The 22,754-nt window shown below is 43.1% G+C and overlaps 1 protein-coding gene across 1 annotated transcript in view; it reads left to right on the top strand.

Moving 5' to 3' along the window:
• The first annotated feature begins 22,359 nt into the window (after positions 1-22,359).
• Positions 22,360-22,754, top strand: part of NCK2 (NCK adaptor protein 2) — an 85,749-nt gene continuing 85,354 nt past the window's right edge. Inside the window, exon 1 of the mRNA XM_041418156.1 lies at positions 22,360-22,679. The gene's annotated coding sequence lies outside the window, so the exon portion shown is untranslated. The remainder of the gene's footprint in view (positions 22,680-22,754) is intronic.

The following is a 22,754-nucleotide window of genomic DNA, read 5'->3' as shown; positions in this document are numbered from 1 at the left end:
AGTTGTATGACAGGAATTACAGGAAACCCACGTCTCTCTGGAGCATAGGACTGGAGGCCAGGCAGGAGAGGGCAGGCCTTGAGCATCTCAAAATGAACCAGGCACTTCTGGTTCACAGCCAAATCAGGAGCTGGGACAGGAGACAGGTCCAGCTTAAGGCTCCAAATGCCTGTCGCCACGATTTAGCTAGATGTCCTACTACATTCCCCTAGTGAAAAATAGTTCAGTATATCTATTGGCATCTAAGCATCCCACCTCAAGATTATGTCAGCTGATCTAAGGTATGGGGACCTAAGGCCCTTGAGTGAAAGATGCAGCAGAAAACATCAGCCCAGCAGCTGGGCTGTGTGATACGTAGTTACCTTCACTATCCTGATATCACTTTGGACCTGTCCTTTAGAGAGGTTTATGATGGAGCAAGCTCCCCCTCCCCGGCATATGAAGAGAGAGATGCACAGAGGTGCAATCCCTCTTGGCCCAAAGCAGACCTCTAAACTAAAAGGGATTCACTTTCTTAAGTGTTTGTTATTCCTGAGAGAGTGATTTTTTCTAGCATTTAGAGCAACAAAGCCAGGTTCCTGATGGTGCATGCGAAAGGAAAGCAGCTCTTTTTCTTCACTCTGGGATTTGGAAGTGATTTCTCCTGAAGATGCTAGGAGGGCTCATTACATATGGCAAAATCAAAAAAGAACTGCAACATGCCTAATTTTCATCTGTGGTGTGTTGGCAACCACAACCACAATGCTGCAAAGTGAGCAGAGGCCTTGACTTCCTTCCCTGCAGAGCTGGATCTCTGCCCCAGGTCTACTTGTTTGGGCACTCAGGGTCCCACGGGGAGAGGCACCCACACCCACAGGGTTCTGCAAGGGTCCCTGGTGATGATGGGACACCCAGAGTGAAGTGTGAGTCACACTGATGGGCCTGACCCAGGAAATGAGTCAATCACTCACCTTCACCCCTGTCAGGGCCTCATTAGGCACAGGTAGTTTTATTTAAAAACAAACCTCCTTCAGCATGCAAATGCATGCTAACTTAACACCATGGCACAGCAACCCTTGCCCGTGGCTTCCTGCATTTGCTGCCTTCTCGGAGTGAAATGAATCCCAGATTCTTCTGGGTGAAAGTTGCAGGAAGTGTGCCCACAACAACACAGTTGGATTGAGTGATGGGCTGGAAAAATGGGGAGTGGTTTTTCAGAGGGGATGTTGAGAATACTTCCTGCTGACAGTTTTGTGCCCTGGTGAAATATGGCATCACGTCTCTACAACTGCAGCTGCTGAAGAGAGCAAGTGAAATGCCAAGGGAAGGGAGGGGATTCCTACAACATATATGTATATATATCTCATGCAAGTGGAAGAGATTCAATTTGCAGAGATTAAGGTGAACATTAGAGCAGAAATTCCATAAGGATGACATCTATGAAATTACAGAGAGCAATTTGCGAAACTGTGCTTCTTAAGCACTAAGGGGAACAAGAATGCATTGTAAGGCACAGGATCTCTCATAGTTAATAGCTGTATTACAGTGATGTAGTGTTCATGCTATAGTTTAACATGAATCACAATGCTGACTGATGCATAAATACCATATTATTTTATATAGGCTATATATGCACCATGTCTATGACATTATTTTTATCTGCCCCTATAATGCAAGTTTAAAACTTCCCTGAGCTAGTCCATAAGAGTTATGTACAATACTGGGCAAAACCCTTATTAAGTTCAATTTGACCAGTGGTTAAGGAATGTGCTAATTTTTTTTTTTTTTTGTATTAGGAAGTAAATAAACTTCAGAAGTTTCCCTTGACAGTAAGCACAAGTTTATCTTCAAATGGTTTTGGACTATAATGCAGTACTTGTAAATGAAACTTGGGAGTTATCTGGCAAGTGACACAGAATAGGGTTAAGAATGTGACCATCCACTATGAATAGTTCCCACTTACATCTTTAGTATGTGTATTTATAGAACTACTTATTTTATGCTTAATGCATTTAGTGGTGGGATCACTGGAATTTGTTCCTGGGCTCACTTTCCTCAAAGAAAGCAGCACAGACTGCTGTCTGCTTGGGGTCTGACAAGAGATGGTATTTAACATTTATCTTGTTTACAACTAAAATTGAGGAAAGAGCAAGCCTGGTATGTATAGATCTAAGCATTTGCCTGTCCATCTGCCAGCTGAACATTCAATCACAGAAGTTGCACAAACAAATTAGGCATACAGCTATACAAACCTAGTTTGAAAAATTGGGCCATGCGTGGGTGTGTGCATCTAAATATTTTACAAGCTGAACAATTACCCTGGAGTATTTTAGGTTAGAGATAGATAAATGAGATGTCCATTGAAATTTACATCTAAGCAAAGATTCAAAGATGAATATGCATGAAATCTTTCAATTATCAGGTTTTCAGGCATTATGGGTGACCTTCCTTCAGAACAGTCCTGTGTGACTGTGCTGGGGAGAGCTCCATGTTTATGTGATTCAGTTATGTGACACAGAAGTAGCAATAAGACTACTGCCAGAATTCAGGTTAAGAAAAAATATTTCCAGTAATCTATTTCATGGCTGCAGTATAGCAGATGTTAACAGTGATGAATGCCCTCAAAAAAGTGAACCAACGGAGTGGCTGAGAGAGGGGATGCCCAGTGTTACCACTCAGCCACAGTGGGGAAGGCCCACTGGCAGGTTCAGGAGTTTGAGGGGAATTTGTTGTCTCTCCACAGCATTACTTCAGTTCAGCCCACAGGTCTCCATGCAATGCCTGGACCCTAGTGATGGGGGGCTTCCTGTGGGTGGGCAGTCTTGGGCCTTGCCTCTGTACGTCAAACCTCCTGGGAGCAGGCAGCAACGTCTGCTCCATGGTGTCAACTACATCCCTGCATGGCTGGACTTTGTCCCCTCTCAATGGTTTCACCTCCTCCTTGATAAGGGCTCAGCTCCAGCACGAAGAGTGATGAGTCTTACACTCCTGAAGATATCCTACCAAACCATTTTCTTTTCTGAATCCAGGACCTTCTTTTATGTTTTGTGTTGCAATTACAGAATCTAGCTACTGGCCCATGAAGTGGTCTGTCGAAGGCAAGCCTATGGCTAAGTCAGGAGCAGTATTGGGGAATGGATTTGGAAACAGGCACTGGTTTAGACCAAAGGACATTGTTTGTATTCCAGCAGTTTAGTCTTGCTGTTCAAGGGTGCTCCCAGGATTTCCCAGGTGACTAAGGTTACCTCCTGGCACCAAAGGCTTCCCTGCTGTACTCAGTCATACTACAAGGCTCATATCCCATATTCACTTAAGTTAATTATTACTTGTATTGAAACACTCCCTTTTAATTAATGGGTGCATTGATGATCTCATATGTTTATCTGTTAGCAGTTTTGTTACTTTTTAATAACTAGAACACTAGAATGACACAAACCCACTGCATCAAATGATGGTGGCTGATTGTCACCTCAAATGGTAGAGAGGGCTGTGGTTTGGAGAAAACCCTGCTATTCAAGGCCACGTTCTTCTATGTGGTGTTTGGTGCACACCATCAGCTAACAACCACTCTGAGAGGTCCAGCAAGTCTCTTTGAAGGACAGGCAATGGAAGGGAAAAAGAAAGTCAACAACAATAACATAGCAGCCTTTTACGTGACACACCTACAAGTGAACAGTGCTCATTCCCAAGAGGCTGGCAGATTACCACAGTTGCAGCTGACTGATCTGTCAAAAATTAATATTTTCTCTTCTTTTCTTCAATGGAGATATTTTTATTTTGTCTGCTGACTTGAAAAAGCACCTTAGAAATATATTTCCATTTCAGTTTCTGCTCATCAGGATGGGGATGCAAGTGAGGGGAAAGGAAAGAAAAGAAAATGCAAACAGCTCTCCACATGTATTTCCTGGTGGTGTCGCCTGAACTGGTACATGTCAAGTCCAGAAATACAGAAGACAGAGCATACCAGAACTGCCTACAAACTATCACCTTTACCACTTTTCCAGCAGCATTGCCAACATGACATTTCTCTGCCCAGAATGTTCCTGAACAACCAAGACTGGGAAAACCTGTGGGAAAACTAAAGAAAGCCCAAGTGACCTTATTTGCCCACAGCAGTCCTTATGGACAGCACCTGTGTGTGTGCCTTTCCTCCCCCTTCCCCTGCCCTGAAATACTGAGGGTTGGTGCCCATGGGTCTGGAGGAACTACTGAATGGGCACTGCAGAGAAGGCTCAGCCCACTTCTGGGTGTGGGACAAATGCAGACTGTCCAGAGAAGATCCCTCCTGGTACAGATTTCAGAAAGTATGTTTTCTTCATCAGTAAACAAACAATGAGTCATTGGCTGTCACATGGGAGAAAATGAGATTACAAAGGATGTATAAGTAAATAAATTAGTTCCTGTTAGTCATGGCAACAGCTCAGTGTTTCCACCCAAGTGTTTTATTCCAATTCATCTTTCTGTCTTTATTTTTGTAATAGTGTTACTCTTTTACTTTGAGGAATGAAATTCTAATAAGATTCTTTTGTACATACAGTTTAAAAAAATGCAGTTCTTGTATTAGACTACTTTTGAGGACACAGTCTTTATTTTTTCACATTTATGTTCAAGGATGGATCTGTGGGGGAAGAAATGAAGGTGTACCCTCCTCTGCCCTGATAGTGCTGCAGGTCTTGCATGTGGCCATTTGTCACTCAACCTGCAAAAGAAGATTTTACCATACAGGCCTCTGTTGCTCAGCTCCCTGCCCCAAATTGTGGGTGTATTATACTTTATCTGTTTTAGAGATGCATCCAATAGAGCTCTGGATGTTTGCTGACCCCTGTCCCCAGGCATCAATGCCAGAATATTGTGATCCAAAGAACTGTGTCTCTCTGAGGAAATGTCTATTTTAAAACATGTTTCTGCTCCACTCCTTTCCTTTACATCTGCATCTCAGAGTAGTTGATAAAAACTTTTTGTGCTTACCCCAGATCCTGCAGAGATGGAAATCTTGCAGAAGAGCTGTGTTTTCATCTGTGGTTTAAATTCTTTTTTTTTTTTTTTGAAAGACCTTCTTTTGCTATAGATGCTAAATAGCCTACAAATAATATGTTTTAAATATGTGTATTTATTACAATTCCTATAATCTCAGTCCATGCCAAAAGTGTGCCCTCCAAAGTAGGAGAAGATGGAAATTGTGAGAGTCACATCTTGATTTAAATGTCACAGTTCTCATCTTGAGGCAAAAGTGGTTGTTACTGTTTTCACTAAGATATGAAAAAGACTTCAGAAATTATTCCAGAGAACTGAATTATTTAAGTATTACCCTTATTCACTCAATATACCATTATTATTTAGATTTCCCTAAAAATGTTTTCCAGCTGTTTTTGTCCTTTATTGCAAGATGTAGGAGGAATTTAGGGCGATGGCATCTTTTCTGGTACATTCTTCAATATGTGCAACAAAGAAAATCACTTCCTTTAAAATAATAACAAAAAGCATCTCTCTTCCTCTCTGAGTACAACTGTTTTTATACCTGCAGATGCTGTTAAATATATCTGTTCTAATTGTAAAATTCACTTCAAGCTATAGAGATGATGACGTTTTCTTGTGGCCGTTGCTCAGGGGTGACTCAGGAGCCACCCAGCAGTACTACAGAAGTGTGCTCACAGACAGCACTAGCAATGTAAATCTCTCTATACTCTAAACAAATCAGTTTGACTTGGTTGGAATTTTTAGGTCAGTGGACCAAAAATGTACTTGGACTCTTAGTTCCACTGTATTTCCTGCATTTTCAATGACAATACTTTATTGAGAGTATTGTCTTTAATCACCCAGCAGAGGTGATGAGTGAGGAGAGGAGGGAAAGCAGTGTGGAAGGGACTTCAGCCCCTGTATGCACCAACAGGTGCTGCAAGGTTTCTGAATGCATCAGGTAGACAGCCTGGAGCCATCCCTGCTCTTTATACAAGGACTCTTCCTCCTGTCTTGAAAACATGTTTAGGCTGCAATGAATTGAAAATTCCCTGTCAAATTCTCAAAGCTCTCAAAACTTAGAGGCAATATTAGTAAAAATTTAAAATAGGGGACTTCACAGATTATTCATGCCATCAACTTAAAAGGCTGTGGGATTTGTTGCAGTACAGCAGAGAATTTTTTCATTACTGGTGGTAGCAATAATCATAAGCTGAGGCCTGTGACGCAGTTTGTGGTGGTCTTAATTTATGATGGAAGACTTTATGTTTAACAACAAAAGTGAGAAGATAGCAAAAATTCTGTTAAAGGTAATTAACTCCACAGATGCAGGGCTGAAGACTGCTCTGAAGAGTGAAAAAAACCCCAAACAAATCTATATGGGTGATGTATTTAATCCTCTTTCTTTCCAGCAGGTTAACTTTAAAGTGTCTTTTTTTAATTGACACTCTTAATGAAGCAATTTAAATACTACAAAACTATGTTTAGTTCCACTTATTGCTGTTGTCAAGGGCATTTCTACATGAAACCTGAACAAGAACAGGTCAGGGGAAGCAATGCGTGGGTGAAAGCACTTCCTCTACACAGAGTATAGCAAGACAGATTGTACGTAAACAAGTACTGATTCATGGTCTTGTCTTTGAATGAAAGGGACAAATCTGTTTCTAAATTCTCCATCTTCACTTCTGACTGGAGAACTGATTCTCTGATGCTGGACTGAATAAATCACAGCTTGTCTTCTGTTATTTTGATTTTTGCTTTTATTTAGAGAGGTTTTTTTCTTTCAATAATGGAAAGTAAATATATGAGTCTCACAGAGAAAAAAATAAATTAATTTCTTTCAAGGCAATCCATCTGATTTGAGTTGTTCATTTAACAGAGGATAGTGAGGTTGAAAACCAACTCTCCACAGGCTAGCTCTGACAGACCAAGAAGGCAAGAATTTACCCATCTCAACCTGTCAAGAGCTGATGCTATTAATCCCTACACTGCTGCATAACAAATGTGTAAGGTTAACAATTAAAAGATGGATATTTTCATTCATTTAGATTATGGGCAAAGTAAGAAATTGAGGGCTGGGTTTATTTTTTTCAATATTTTTGAGACATCAAAAGCACTTGAAGCAAAATAATTTTGATTCTTATTTTATGAATATAAAAGTATTTGTATTTTCTTGTTGAGATGGTGGATGGGAGCAGTGGAATCAGGAGCTTTGTATTGAATTTCATCTCTGATAATGAATTCATTTTTGATCAAAGGCAAGTCTCCTAACAGCTGCATGCTATAATTTCTTTGTCCTAAATGTAGCTGTATATAAAGTATATCTGCCTTTTGGGACATTTCAGCAATGAATAGAACTGTATATGTTGAAAGTAATACATAATGCCACTATAGCTGATATTTAGGTTGATGCTCTACAGCCCGGGTGCCCTAAACAATTTTCTCATTACCTCATTATTTTCTTTATTGTTTATATGTGGCCTGTTCAGGTAGAACCCATTAGGCAGTGACAAGGAAAGATGTTCATAGTCAAGTCACCAAAAAGTCCAGTGTTTCTTTATATATTTGAAATATTTGCAGCCACAACTGGAGGGGGAATGGGGAGGATGGAGTTTGGAGTTTGGGGGTTTTGTTTGGGTTTTTTTAATACTCCAGTATCTGCAAACGATTTAATGGTTCCCAAGTGTTGCCTAGCTCAAGATGATACATAATATGTAAATGTACCATCTATTTTCTGAGATTTTTGGGAAGTCACAATATAGACAAAGGTTACCATTAGAATCACACTGGAAATGTAAAAACTTGTACACCCCAGAGAATTTATTTAGGCAAGAAAAGTTTATGCAGCTTATAGAAGAATTACTCTGCAAAGAAATTCAATATCAGTAGCTTTTTTATCTCATATCCTCAGTTCCTCTGTCATCCCCCAAGCTCAATTCTTTCTTTAGAAGCCCTGAGTGAGTGGGGGAAAATGTGTTGGATTTAATGGGTGGCTTGGGAAGTCTTCCCCAAAGGACTGTTTGGCCATTATAACTGGCTGTCTGCTGCACTTATTTTGTTTTACTGGCTATAAGGACACGAGTACTTACATTTGCTCTCTTTCTCAAAATATTGTGGTTTGGCTGAGTGGTTTAGACTAAACTGAAGAGATATATCAGTACTAGAGAGGATGGTTTATTTTGGTCGTTTTACCTGTGTTTTCAAACTCCATCTGCACTGTGAGTATTGGGCTGCGCGTGGGAGCAGTGCTGCGGCAGGCGGATGTGCAGGAGCCCTGATCACCATTCCTACACACACAGACACAGAGAAGGGTTTTCCCCAAATGCTACACTCTGTTGTAGAGGGGAATTCGGAGATAGGAGCAAGGCCAGGGACCTCAGCACAGAAAGCCTGGTGTGCTGGGGGAAAGGCAGATTTCACAGGGGCTTAGTACCACGTCCCTCACAAGCACAGTGCAATTTAACTGTAGGCAAGGCAGGGCTGACCACACTGTGACTTGCATTAATCACACCAACTGGACCGAGCCAGAGGACAGACGGCAGTCAAGGTCAACCAGGGCTGTCCTTGCAGTCACCCTGGCCTAACCACGGTGCAGAGTGGCTGAAGCCACTCACTGCCCTTCAGCTTGGCCGCGGTGCACTCTGCTCCTCGAGGACATCTTTTCAGCTGCACTGCCTGCCTGGGCCGCGGTCCTGCTGAACAAAGGGAAGCCTACGTTTCACCAGAATCAGCTTTGATAAAACTGTTCTGAGGGACAGTCAATATACCTGGGCCCCCACAGCCCCCCAGTGGCTTGGCCTCCACCTCCAGGCTGTGTGCTCTGGCAGCCTGTCCCCTGCAGTCCCATGCCAGGACGCCTGCTCGCCCACGGACAGCTGGGCGGGCGCCTGAAGAAACCTGTTTGCACTCCGGCTGCACTGAGTCCGGCAGCCTATTGCTCGCTCCTTCTCTGGGAAAGACTGCATTTAAAAGACTGGCAAAGCAGCCCTGGGCAGGCTCAAGTCACGTGCAGAAAGGATTTGGATTGCAACTCTCCAGCTGCATGCGTAGCCCGAGTGTTCTGGCCTTGTGCAAATGCAGTGGTCTTTGCCTATTGAGCTATTTTTCATCTCCAAGAGGACTTTCTTATGAGACAGTTGTTCAGAAATTAATTTGTGCTGCAGTGGTGATTGTATTGTTATTGCTCCCATGCAGCTATGCATATAGATAATATTTTACAGGAAATCATGAAGAAAGGACTATTGCTTTGAGAAAGGCTGTAATTTAAAGTTATTCAGAGAACATGACCTATGCTTGTATTCTCACCTCTATAGTGTTGCAAATGGTACAATGCCAGCTCTAGTCCAGGTGCTGTTCTGACCTAGGTTTTCAACATGACCATGTTTTTTCTAATTGATAGGTTTAACATTTTAGACCTGGTTCATCAGCCTAAAGTATGAATTAGTGAGCACTTAAACCTGAGGCAAAATTTTCTTGTGTATGAATAAGAGATGCAGGAGTCCAGTATACCTACTCAGTGTAGAAATGCTTTCTCTCTTTTCCTGCCTGGAATGCATGAGATGTGTCAGCAGTTCATAGTTTTATTTTTCAGAAGGTATATTTTATTGCCTCAGACTTCACAAAAATAAAAAAAAACAGTGATCGTACTCAATTAGTCTAAATAGCATCACTTCATCATTTGTAACAGGAGACAAAATAACCTAAAAATATGCCCATGTAAATTGCTTCTTGCATACATTCTATTTCTTTTATGTCATTCTAGTGTGAACATCCCCCTTGAACACTTTCCTGTATTGGACATACTGATTACACTGTTCATTTAGCAAGCAGAAAATGAATGGAAGTGCTATTAAATACACCAAATCATTTGGATCAGAATATATCCACTTCCTTGAGAAATGAATGTTGGGAAGAGCATGTAGGAATAACAGCAAACACATAAATGTAGGAGATACACTTCAATCTGGGAGCTGAAAGTGGAGGTGATGCTCCTGTGTCTGGTTCTGCCTGGGTTGGCAGCAGCCGCAGGGCAGGGTGAGCCAGGGCTTCTACTCTCTGGGGTCAGGGGTGTAACTGGGAGCAAAAAAGAGGGGATAGGATTACTGCCTGCTGTCTCTCCCAACCAAAATGAGGGTCAACCACGTTCCACCAATTTATTTGTGGGAGAGGAGTTAGAGGAATTAATTTACTAATCCTACTCCCAGCCTCTCTCTTCCCTGACTGCAGTCTTCCACTAATTTCCCAATATAGATTCTGTCTTCCTCTCTGCAGCTGTTTGTTATTTGTAATTCTTAATAACAGAATGCTATTTCCTAAGATGTGGAGATTTTTATTTCTTCATCACATCAACTTCCACCTAATGTACAAAAAGGATTTGTTCCTAATGTGTAAAAATCTGTAAACTAAAGCACTTGTAGTAGATATTTTTCTTGTCTAAATACATCTATCAATCTAATCTGAAGAAATTAGACACCTGCTCTAACAGTAAATGAATGTTCATGAAAATTAGGGAGAATTAGAAGGCCGATTCTTCAATCACTTACAAATCATGAACATATACTTTTGAGTAGCCCTGAAATAGCTTGCAGGAGTAGTTTTTAGGTGGCTAAAGATGGCTCCCTGCACTCCTGTAGCTGTTCAGGAGAGACAATGTGGGGGCAGAGGCTCTACATGACATTGCTACAGCTTCCTGCTTGTATGACTGCAACTTAATGAGCTGCTTAGGGCTCGACCCAATGAAAGGTTTAAGTGACTAAAAAAAGGCTTATGTATTATTAAGATTCCTGTACTCAACATTGCAAATCCATACCTTCCTGTTTGATTTCATAAGCCTCTAAATGCTGCCAGCTCTGCACCTGCACGTGTCTAGGACCATCCCTGATGCTCTTGTCATGTCTGGCTGTGATTGCAACCCAAAAATACATCACTTATTCGCCTTAAGGGCCTGTCACAGTAGGCTTGGCACACAACCATTGGACAGATCCATCACAGGAGACAGCAGTGGTTACGGAGCAGCTTTGGCTATGAATATGCTCCACCTTTGTTTTTGAAGGTAAAGGCAAATTCATGGGGCAGGGAAAAGGGTGTGTAGTGCCACTGCGTAATACGTCAGGTACTTACATGGAAAGCAGGGAGTCAGTAAAATCCAGAGATCTCTATCTCGTAGTCAGCAAAGCAAGCTCAGGATCCCTTCATCCTGGCCAGAGGAACAGGGGTGGGATTTCTAAGAGATGCTCATGCACCATGTTTCTTGGTGCCAGCTTGCTTCCTTCAGAAGGTGCTGGCAGAGAATATTCATATTCTGATCCCTTTGCCCCAATGATTTTGTATCACAAATCTCAGGGAGTCAAATAAGCACTTTGTGACCCCAAAAATGGAGGTCCCATCCATCTATCACACCCCTGCCACCACAGAGTTTCTCTCTGTATTTTATGGTGACACCAGCACTCGCATGTTGGCTTTGTACTTGAGTCACCTCGGTTCAACAACCTGGAAGAAAACAAACAACAGCAAATCCTACATAGCTTTATGCCACACTAGTGAGTCAAAGGGAGGGTCCAGTTAAGGCCAGAGCTGGTATAAGCAGGATGCAGAACTGGGAAAGGAAGAGAGGTACATGTTACCTCTCTTCTTTGTCCTTGGCTGAACACTTTGGTGCCTGCAGCCACAGGCTCCATGTGTGCTCTACAAGGAACACACTGCTGAGCTCTGGGTTTGGGCCCTGCTTTCTCATAGTGACCACTACTGCTGGTGAAAATATTAGCAAAGATCTGAGAAAGAAGACCAGTAAACAGTAATTAGAAAAAGATTAAGTAATATAAGAATAGGCACCTGTACAATCACATACAGCTCAAATGGTGGTTCCTGGGGACATATTTGTATTAGATACATGCTCTCCTAGCTTTGAATAAATGTTTTCTCTCAGAGCATAAACATTTATTATTGAATCTAGGAATTAGCCTTAGAGACACCACAAATGTCTAGGGTAATGTTAACCTTTGTCTCAGATAATCAATTTTTGTTGGTCAGCAAATAATGAATCTGATTTAAGGAGTTCTTAGGTGACACTGGTCAAACCCACACACTTCTGCACTGCTGCAGGCAAAGAGCTGTGACCAAACACAGTTCTAAATGTGACAGTTGCTTCATCCTTGGCACTAGCTCAGCTGATGTATGTAGGCACAGAGATCGAGCTTAGCAAGACCCTTCTGCCCATTCTGCCCTTTAGAAGGCAAGGAACTGCCAGATATGTAGACCACAATTTGAGCTAGAGATACATAAAACCAATACAACATTCACCTAACGGAGAGAAAATAATTGGTAGATATATTCCTCAAGCTGCTTTATTCTGCTTACATAGAATGTTATATTGACTGAAGATATAAGCAGGAAGTACCTGAGAAATGACAACTGAAAAGCAGATTTGCTATATGTCTTAATTGTACACTATAGCAAAAAAGACATACAGGCCTATTTGAGATTGAATTTCTTTTTTAATATGCATATTATTAAAGAGAAATTAAAACAGAGAAAAAAGAAATTAAAAGGAAAATAGGAAAATAAGAAAAGGAAAAGCAGGAAAGAAAAATGTCTTTTGAGAGTTAATTCTTCAGCCATTTTCCTCTGTTTTTGAGCTGGCACTCCATGACAACATTTCCATTATATGCTGTCTCTGGTGTATTGCTATCAAAGCATACAGGACTTTTCCATTGAGTGGAAAATTGGCGAGACTTTCTTGTTTACAACTGCAAAGGTAACAACTCTGATAAAGTAATGGACATAATTATGACACTTTTAGCCAAATTGTAGGAAAAATAACATTATGTTCCCTTAGCCTGGCCATTGCACCTGAATGTGTTATTCTTAAAATCAACACTGATGTTGCTTGTTAACATCATCCCTGCTCAGAGAGGGCTGTGCATACTCAGTGACCTCCTGGCTTCAACAAATCATGGTAAAAACCCTCTCCTTGCAAGTGTAGCTTAAGGATTTTCACAACAATTGGTGCTCTCAATAGGCTCAGCTTTGGAAAAAGTGTGAGATTGACTTCTAGAGGCAGCAAGTGAAGCCCTGGGCTAGAAGGGGACTGGGCAGTTGTATCCAGCTCAGCCGAGTCCCTCTGCAGTCCTTCCAGGATCCACTGTGGACTGCTGCTTCTTCCCAACTGCCCTTAAAATGTCAAGTCCCATCTAATGCTGAAATATAAATGGATAGATGCCGCACATCATAGAATTATAAGATCATAAAATCACAGAATAGGCTGAGTTGGAAGGGACCCATCAGGACCACTGGGTCCAACTCCTGGCCCTCTGCAGGACACAAGAATCCCACCATGTGCCTGAGACATTGAGTCCCTTCCTCTTCATCTCATAGTGCCTCGGGTATTGTAGGCTCTCCCACCACACCACTTCCTCCCCATCCTCACAGCTCAGGGAGTCAAGCACTGCAAACTCCCCTGAGCATCAAGCTCCAGACTCCAGCAAGTCCCTTGAATCCTCATCTTCTTAAGGCAATTCCCTAGCAAGCGGCCTACTCTTTCAATGCTTTACCTTTGTGGTTCTCAAAGCGCTTTATGAACGTTCATCGAGCTTATGTTGTAACATCGGTGAGGGGTTAAAACATTGCTACTTTCCCAAGGGTGGAAAACACCCAGAACTACCAGCTTCTGGGACACATAACTTGTGAAATAACCACTATTAAAAATGCAATGGTGGGCTTGCTTTTATTTACCTCCTGGTAAAAAAAGAGAAGACATTTTCAAGTGTACCTCCACAGCTATGAGAGCAAGAAACTTTTTATTTGCTTGTACTTTTTTGCCTGAAGGGAGCTGAGACAACTTAACTAAAGATGCAATTCAGGCAGTTTGGTCTGTAAGTAAAACAAAGTACACACCATATTGGATGACTCATAGTGAAATTGCAAGAGCAGATGAAATCAGTGGGAGCCATGAGCTTTTCCGTAAACAATTTCAAAGTTACTGACACCAAAGCACAAGACAGTGCAGTGTTGGGCACCTGTTAGGGGAAGATACAATTAAAATACATGCCATTGTGAGGTGATGTGTTGAACAGGCAAACAGCAGTGTGGGGACCAGCACAAAAAAGCATTTGTAACATCTTTAGAGCAACAACAGCACGTCAACATAAAGGCACATTTCATACCCTCTGGATTGGATACTTCCCAGGAATTCCCCTCCCGGGGGTATTTCAGTGGAGAGGACCCAATGACTAGGAGGTTTGGGACAGGAATGAGGAGAATGCAACCACTCCCCATTATCATTTTTCCCACCCACCCTCCCACAGTGAGGAGCTTTTCTCCCTCCCAGGGCTTTCACAGGAGCTCTGAAGCAGCTGGCAAGGGGAAGCATGCCAGCTACAGCTAGGCTGGTGGGGGCCCCTAAGGGGGGCTGCAAAGGCAACCGACCTCAAGCTCTGACCCTCTGTGGTCTGCTGGGAAACTCCTAAGGTCAATTAAACTGTTCTTCAGGGTGAGGGCAGAGGAAATGGTCTTTCCTGAGCAATCTGCAAAAGGACTATCATGACCTACCAGTATCAATACAAAGTAAATTAGCTGTGATTAAGTTTGCCTACACAATTTGCCCTGTCAGCTAGGGACCTCACCCATCAAATTTTAAATCCCATGAGAGGAGGTTACTTCAGTGTTGAGCTCTACAGAAAGCCAAAGTGTAGGTGATTTCAAACCTAGAACAGACATGATTGTTAGTATTGGGTCAAATAACTCATTGATTGGACTGCTTCTTTTTCATATGGCAGCTGGACAGTGCTGTGCCTCCCGTCTGGCATGCACTCACAGCTATGGCAAGCAATCTCCACTCAGGAGAGGTTTGGCATTGAAAGAGCTGCCATATTTAAAACTGGGATTTGAGGAACCGTGCAGACCTTTGGTCTGGAATAGACTGTTGCTGAGTAAAACTGGTCCTATATTTGTCTGATGTCAATGACTCAAGTGTTTATCCAGAGTGCTCTGATGCACATGCCCATCTATGTTCACAGACTAAAGATAAACATGTAGCGACTTAGGTTAGCATGACAAAGGTGTTTGGCAAATGAATTTCAAAATTACAAACACAACTGATCCTCTGAAAATTTGTTGAAGAAAAAATAGCACCTGGTATATTTCAGTTGGGTACTGGATTTGTCAGCTAAATCAGGACTGACTTTGCTGCTGCAAGCTGTAATGCTAAAATATACCACTGGTATAGGATGCCCTCTGTGCTTTACATCTACAAATTATCATCCCAGTGAACTATTACTATAATCATATTAAACCAAGGAATACTAAACTATCAAAGCTTTCCTGACTAAGCCAAAGCTATACAGCAGTTGGGTGACAGTGGCAGTAGAAAAACAAAGACTAGGAACACTGACTTCTGAATTATTTTTCCTGTCTCTAGACAATTCTTGTATGTAATAGAGGTCAGGTGAAAGAAGGGTAGTGATGCAGATCCGAGTTTACATATACTCAGCCATTTATTGCCATGTTGCTGTCTTTGCAATAGCAGCTTAAAAAAGGGATTGCTTTAAAAAGCCCCACCCAAAACCAAGACACCCCTAATTGTATTTTGAAACCTATTTTTTCATAGCTCCTTTGTCATTACCAAAAAATTTGCTCCTTAAAAGAACTAATTGTGATACAATCAATACTTAAAATAAATTTTAATTTATTTCAATTAACAACCCATAGTTATGATTTTGTATAGTTAAATTTTTTCTTAATCTCTGATTTGAGAATTCAGTGTTTCCAGATTTTTTTAATGTAATATTTGTATTTTACCACTGATTTTATAATGCTGTCTGGTATTCAGTTTTTCTGTTATGTATAATCATTCAGCAATTTCAATTATGATTGATGGAGTCAGGAAAATTTCACTTTCAACCATATTAGGTTCTTCACACTATTTTTCTCCCAGCTAATTGTAATTTTAATTAGATTGAGCAGCAATTGATTGTACTGATGTACAATTCAATTAATTCCACAGCGATGACTGAGGTTATTTGCTGAGTGAAAGCAAAATACCATAATACACCAAATTTCACAATAATTATGTACCAGTTCTATTAGAAACAGTGGTCCATCATCTTGTATACCCAAATTCTGATTTTCAAGTCACACCTATTTAGGTATTTTTAACCTATTTCCAATTAGAAAATGAGGATGACTTCATTTGTTAAGTGTAGAGATCATAACAACATGCAACATTAAGAAGGAACTTTAAAAACTGACTACACAAAATATGTCTAATTTAAATTTTTCATCAGAGGCAGGTGGAGTCTTGGTTTATTGTTGTGTGCCCACTGTGTTTTGCCTCCCGTTATTGTAGTTCACATAGATGCAGGGAAAATCATCTAGTGATCACACGACTTATGGTCTTGTCTTTTAATTCTGGATTGAAAAATAAAACACAGACTGCTCTTCTGTATTTTCAGAACCAGAAAAAATCAGATTAGACTATGACCACTGTAGATGATGTTTGATCTGCATGGATTGTACATCTGTCTAGACTGTAGACTAAAATCTTGTGCACTGATTGGTAAGAATCTGCATTACCCATTCAAACAGGAAATGTTGCATGAAGGTAAAATTCATGCCAGCACATAATAGCAGAAAATTACTTACACTGTCTGACCTAATTCAGAATCGTCAATCTCAAACATTCAAAAATTCAATCATGGCACCAATCATGGAACTAATGTAAAATCCTGATTTAAAAGCACATTGATTTTTCTTTTATCTACAGGTTTCTAAGTTCACAGAGAGCAGGCTTCCAGACTTTCCCTGGCAGTCATGACGGATGGAAACATTGTTTTGAAGGTTGCACTTCTTGCATAGTCTTCAGCTTCTTGGGATCAGTGCTCTCAGAGATACAATAATTTTGTATAACAATTAAAATAATTGGCAAAACAGTTTTCACAGGCAGGGCCTACAATTAGTCACCAGTTATTAGAAAATAATTGGGAAGGCTAATGAGGAGTATTTGTTTCCTTCTCTGCAGTTAACTACAGCATTGTCAGTTTCTGAAACTGACACTAGTCAGACCTCTAAAGGGTGAAGCCAGCCCTTTGATATGAAGTTGATAATTAAGGCTGTAGACATGGTAGAGAGCCAAGAAGGAAGTTTAACCCGAGTCAGTGTGATGTCACAGGATTGTTGTGCTGCCTTCACTCACAACCTGCAGCTGCTTTTTCAACCTCTTGGCCCAACTCAGTCCCACCATCCCATGGATGGTGGCTCCATTTCCCCAGGATCTTGGGGTGACATGATAATGTATAATAATGTATCCACAGATAATGTATCTGTGGATCTGCAGCACATCACTTTGTCACTTTTTCAGACCATGGTTGCTGTTCCAAGCTGGGACGGTCACAGAAAAAGTCCTGTCCAGGCACACAAAAGCTGCAAGGTTGTGGATGTGGGTCCTCAAGGAAGCTCCCATGGAACTTGGTCCATGGAGTTTGAGGGCCCATAGGATGAACTTCCCTGCATCAGTAAACAACTACATACCCTTGGAAAATGTTCTTCCCAAGCAAAGAAAGCACTGGTCCTTGGCCTTATACAACTCATAAATTGGTAATGCAGCTTACTGGATCTCCAGGTAAGATAACTTCCTGTTTCTTTTCTGCTGCCTCTCCCTATACACTTTTTACTCATGAGAGGGGAGTATCAGCTTGCAGTCCTGAGCAAAGTTCAATGTGGGCAACCCCATTTTGCTGACATAACCTACCACAGCAGTGAAATGCTGCATCTGCACCACTGGCTCTGAACTGTTGCACAGCTGTGGCACATGTCAGGGGGTTGTGCTCGTCCCTTGAAACGGCTGCACCTCATGGCTGGAAGATGCAATGCCTGTGTCTCTGCACTGTGCAGAAGAGCCAACTCTAGACTGAATTTGGTATTTAAGTGCAAAACGGAGATTACACAGCACAGTCAAAACATTTAACAGCAGTATTTTGAATTTCAAAACTGTATGAAAGATCAGTTTTAACCTTTTGAATAGAGTTCAAAAGATGTCCCTCAGCACACATCCACTTTTAAATAAACAGGAGAATCAAGGGCCCTGACATTTCCAAAGCCCAAAACACCGGTTTGTTTTCCTTACATAAATACTTTGAATCTCAGCAACTGTCTACAAAAGATAACGATAGAATTTGTCATAGTTAAATGTGATCTGCTGATAGATTTAGCTTGCAGTTTTACAGCACCTTTGGGGAGTTTTGGTCCATTGAATAGAAGAATTTGGATGTATTGTGAGCTCTAAGGACACGTTCTTCCCCTCAACGTTTTTCATAAATGTCATTGAAGATGCAGCAGCCATGCAGTAAGTGAGAAAAGCAGCTGCCTTACCGTCAGGCTGTATTAGAATCATAGTGCAAATATACTTAAGTGACTCAGCAGTAACTAAGTGAGTATTCGGGATCTACTCTCCCCTGGTAGTGGTCATGTAATTCCCCTTCATCTACATGGGACTTGAACATGTTTTAAGCAGAAACGAAATATGTGGTGATGTAAACCCTACAAGATTTTTTTTTTTGAGAGAAAATACACTGACAAAAGTTTTCTGTTATCTTCTGTTGTCATTGTTGTTTGTGTTATTAAAATGAGCATTTCTTTTCCAGGATAGGGAGAATTAAAAATCTCCCTTTTTTTCCCCTAGAATGCCCAACGTTTTTTTACCTCTCCACTTGTTACTGACACAGTATTAACAACCCCATGTGTATAAATAGAGTTTATTACACTACTCATATCTTTAAAAGGCAGTTTTGAAAATCAGGAGTAGGGGCTTTTGAAAGAGGTTAGTCACAGAATCATAGAATAAATTATGTTTTGAAAAGACTTCTCAGATCATGGAGTCCCACCTATATTAACTTAGATTAGGTATATTTTCACCTCAATGGACTAACACAGAGTGACCAAACACCTTTGCTGTCCACCTCTGAACTGGACAATGTTGTTTTCCAGATTTTCAACTTACCAGTCCCTCTGTCTCACATCCCTGCCGAAATGTCTCTCTATGGGAGTAGGTATTAGCTCATACTCTCGATAGAGCAGCTGCTGAGAAAACCTGATGCATCTGGAGAAAAGATCAGGTATTTGTGCAGAAGGAGCCACATCTGGGAGGTGGTTGTTGTCTCCTGCCACTATGTGTGTAAATGTATTAGTGTGGTTTGTATTGCCATGGCTGGGATCCATATGTTCACATGCCCATCCGGTGGAAGCCACCGCCCTGCCAGGCCAGTGGGAAAGCCCAAGCAGCAGCACATAGGAGACAGAAAATGGGTAGTCATGAATGGGTAGTAGAAAGGTGGAAAAGAAATAAAGAACTATAAGCCAAAAGACACTACTGTTTTTTTTTTTAGCCTCTTGTGCAAAACATGAACATCAAGATGAACTGCCTACCATCATGTAACTGCAGAATAGGTCTATCACACAATCTCTGGGTCTGGGGTTTGCATGTAGCCCTGCTTGAAGCAGCAGTATGAGGCATGCTGTTTCTTTGCCAAAGACATATATACATATTTCTATTTCTTACCCATTTCTTTTTTATTTTTTTTTTTAGTATATATTTATGCCCTTAAGCTAGGAAAAATATTTATGCTCTTCTCTCCGGTGTATATATTTTGTAAGGACAGCACCACTCTTATGCATATGCAAAAGTGCATGCTTTACATATTTACTTTCTTTATACAAAAGTGTGCCTGCCACATCATGTACTGCTTTCACTTCTGTGCATATTCCCCCAAATTTACCATCTTCTCATATTTAGAATGTAATTCTCACACAAATCACAAGCAGCCAGCTCTTCTTAATAACAGTTATTTCAGAGATAACAGCTAATTATGACATTTTAAAAGGCATACATTAATATTTCAGTAGGCTCAATGTTTTGAAATACTACTCAGGGCAACATCTTGGTTGTTTTTGCAGGGAAACCTAAGGATTCATTCAGCAAATAGGCAGTTAAAACATCCTTCAACATGCAAACCCTTTATACAGTGTCTTCTGTTCATCATAAGCCACAGTTTGGAAAAAAAACCAGCTTTAATGGATCGTTTCTTAATGTAATTAAGTATATTTAACAACAGTATGCTTCAGAGTCCTTAAATTAGTCCTTTGCCTCAAGACAATGTATTCGTCCAAATCCCTCCTTAAAACATTCTTATTCTGTAAATCCTATTAGCATTAATCTGCTAAAGTTAGGTGTGTTTTATAATTTTTTTTTTTTTCAGATACCTGTAAAGCTTTGAGAGCTACTGCTCATTCAGCAGCTTATGATTCCTTCTGGAGGTCTAACTTAGCCTGGAAACTTTGAAGCCTGGAAACTTACTTGCCTTGGACATCCTCAACTCAACAGTGCTATAGGGAAAAGAACAAAGTGGAGGATTTATTGCAGGACGGCATTAGCAAGGTGTGGTAAGAAGGGACAAAACCCAGGCTGAAACCTAACTGTGTACTATAAATGCAAAGGAGAGAAGGGATAATTCACCTCTCTTTTATCACTTCCACAGTGCATTTTGTTCTAGAAACAACAGAGACTTTTATCTGAAAGTCCTTGGATGACCAGTCCCATTTAAATTCAGCCTAAGCCTCTGCAGGCTGGAGTGAGGCCTGACCATGCTGTGAGGCGGAGCCAGCAGGGACCCCAAATATTTTCCAGCTCTGAAAAAGCATGGTCAGATTATTGTTTCAAAAGGAAGATTAACACCTCTCTGAACTGAAATCAAATGCATGCACAAAAACCCAGGAAAGGGGATTTCTGTTCCTCCCTGAGGTGCATGCAAAGTATTTATTGGAAGAAAGAAGCGGTCACATTTTCCTTTCAGGTTTATCTCACAGGCAAGTGAAAGGCACTTGGAACTTCCCAAACCATCAGTTAAGTGCTGTGAGAATTTGAAAAAGTTAACAAGGGGAACAGGGAGTTATTTGAGGATTTCTAAACCATTTTAAGCAGGAGCATGGAAAGATTGCCGAGCACACATCATATTTCAAGCTTCTAAAATCTTTGTCCCAAGATCTCACTACTATATTAAGCTTGGTCACAGAAAAAAAGACAGCAGGGCTGCTGTCTTTAATTTGGATTCAGAAAGAGTGGTGTTGCCTAGCCTTGCCTCCCAAGGCAGGAAGTGTCTCCTGAGGAGAACCAGTATGGCTAACACTCCGTCCTCCTCTCCCTTGAAGCTGCCATGTTGTAAAGGGTTTACAATATTTTTGAGTGGCTTCTCCTTTCCTCCCTGCCCACCTCGAGGGATGATCTTTCCCCATAGCCCAGGGACACTACTGGGGGAGTGTGCCAAGGGGAAAGCACTGGGCCTGCAGGTTGGCTATTCCCACTAGAGACCAGGGCCACCACGGGGGCTTCTGTCCTCTGCCTTTAACCACTCGTGGAGGTCTTCCCCGTGAGTGGAGGGGCACAGAGGCTGGCACGGGCTGGACATCCACCTAGCCACGGGGCTCTGTTTCGGAATTGGCTTACCCCAGGGACCAGCCTGAAGTATGCCATGGGAGGTTTAGGCTGGGTATTAGAAGAAGGTTCTCATAGGGTGGTTGGGCACTGGAACAGGCGCTCCAGGGAAGTGGTCACAGTACCAAGCCTAACAGAGTTCAAGAAGCATTTGGACAATGCTCTCAGCACATGGTGGAATTCTTGGAGTGTCCTGTGCTTGGCAAAGAGTTGGACTCGATGAACCTTGTGGGTCCCTTCCAACACAGGATATTCTGATTCTCTGTGGCTTGGGCGGCTGCCGTGCCCACCATCCTCTGCCGAGGGCACAACACCGCCGGACTGGGCTGATACACGGAGCGCTGAGGCTGAAACTTCGCCCCGGGCCGGCAGGGAAAAGAAGGGCCGGGAAGAGCTACGGCTGCGGCCGCCCCGCGGCTAATGGGCGGCGGCGGAAGCGCCCCGATACCGCGGCTGGAAATTCCCCGGCGGCAACGGCCCCGCAGTCCCGGCCCGTGGCAGCCCCAGGGCGAATCCCGGCGCACCCCTCCCCGCTCCGGGGCACTTCCCCCGGCCCAGCCCCGAAGCGCGCACGTCCCCCCCATCCCCGGGTCTTTCAGCATTCGCCAGTACTTTTCCCGAGCGCTTTGGCTCCCAGAGGGTCAGCTTCTCCGGGAGCGCCGAGTCTCACAGGGATGGAATGGGAAGGAGGTGTCAAGGCTCCTGCCGGGCAGGGCCCCTCTGCCCCGCCCCGCGGTCCCGGAGAAGTCCTCCCGCAGAGGGGAGGGAGCCACCCGGGCTGTCCCTGCCCGTCCTTCCTGCGCTGGGGCGGGGGAGCAGCGGCCCTCCCGGCGGGCAAGGGGGAGCCCAGAGAGCTCCTCCCGCGCGATCCCGGCAGCGGCAGCGGCAGGAAGGGCAGGGCGGGGGCGGGGGCTGTGCCTGTGCCGGGGGGGGCGGTTCGCGGAGGAGGGGCCGCCGCCGCCGCCGCCGCCGGGCGCAGCAGGCAGAGGGAAAGCAGGGAGCGGAGCTACCGCTGCCGTTGCTGCCGCTGAGGGCCGGGGCCTTGGACGCGTCCGGCGAAGAGTGCAGGAGGAGAAGGAACGGGAAGCGGGGGGAGCCAGCCGGCCCCTCTCGGAGGACGCGGCCCGCATCCGCCCAGGGAAGGGCAGAGGGAAGCGGAGGGGGAGCGAGCGGGCGCCGCCGCCGAGGAGACAAAGAAGCGGAGCCCGCCTGGGCTGGGAGCCTCCCCGCCGCCCGCCCCGCTCCGCTCCCCGCTGGCCGGCCGGAGGTGAGCGCGGCCGCGGACGGGACGGGGATGGGGCCGGGGCCGGGGCGGGGGCTGGGGCCCGCCGCAAACTTGTGG

This window comes from Onychostruthus taczanowskii, unplaced genomic scaffold (genome assembly GCF_017590055.1).
Source record: "Onychostruthus taczanowskii isolate IOZ18803 unplaced genomic scaffold, ASM1759005v1 scaffold58, whole genome shotgun sequence".
NCBI lineage: Eukaryota > Metazoa > Chordata > Aves > Passeriformes > Passeridae > Onychostruthus > Onychostruthus taczanowskii.
Note: the sequence above shows the minus strand (reverse complement) of the source record. Positions and strands in the feature narration are given on the sequence as shown.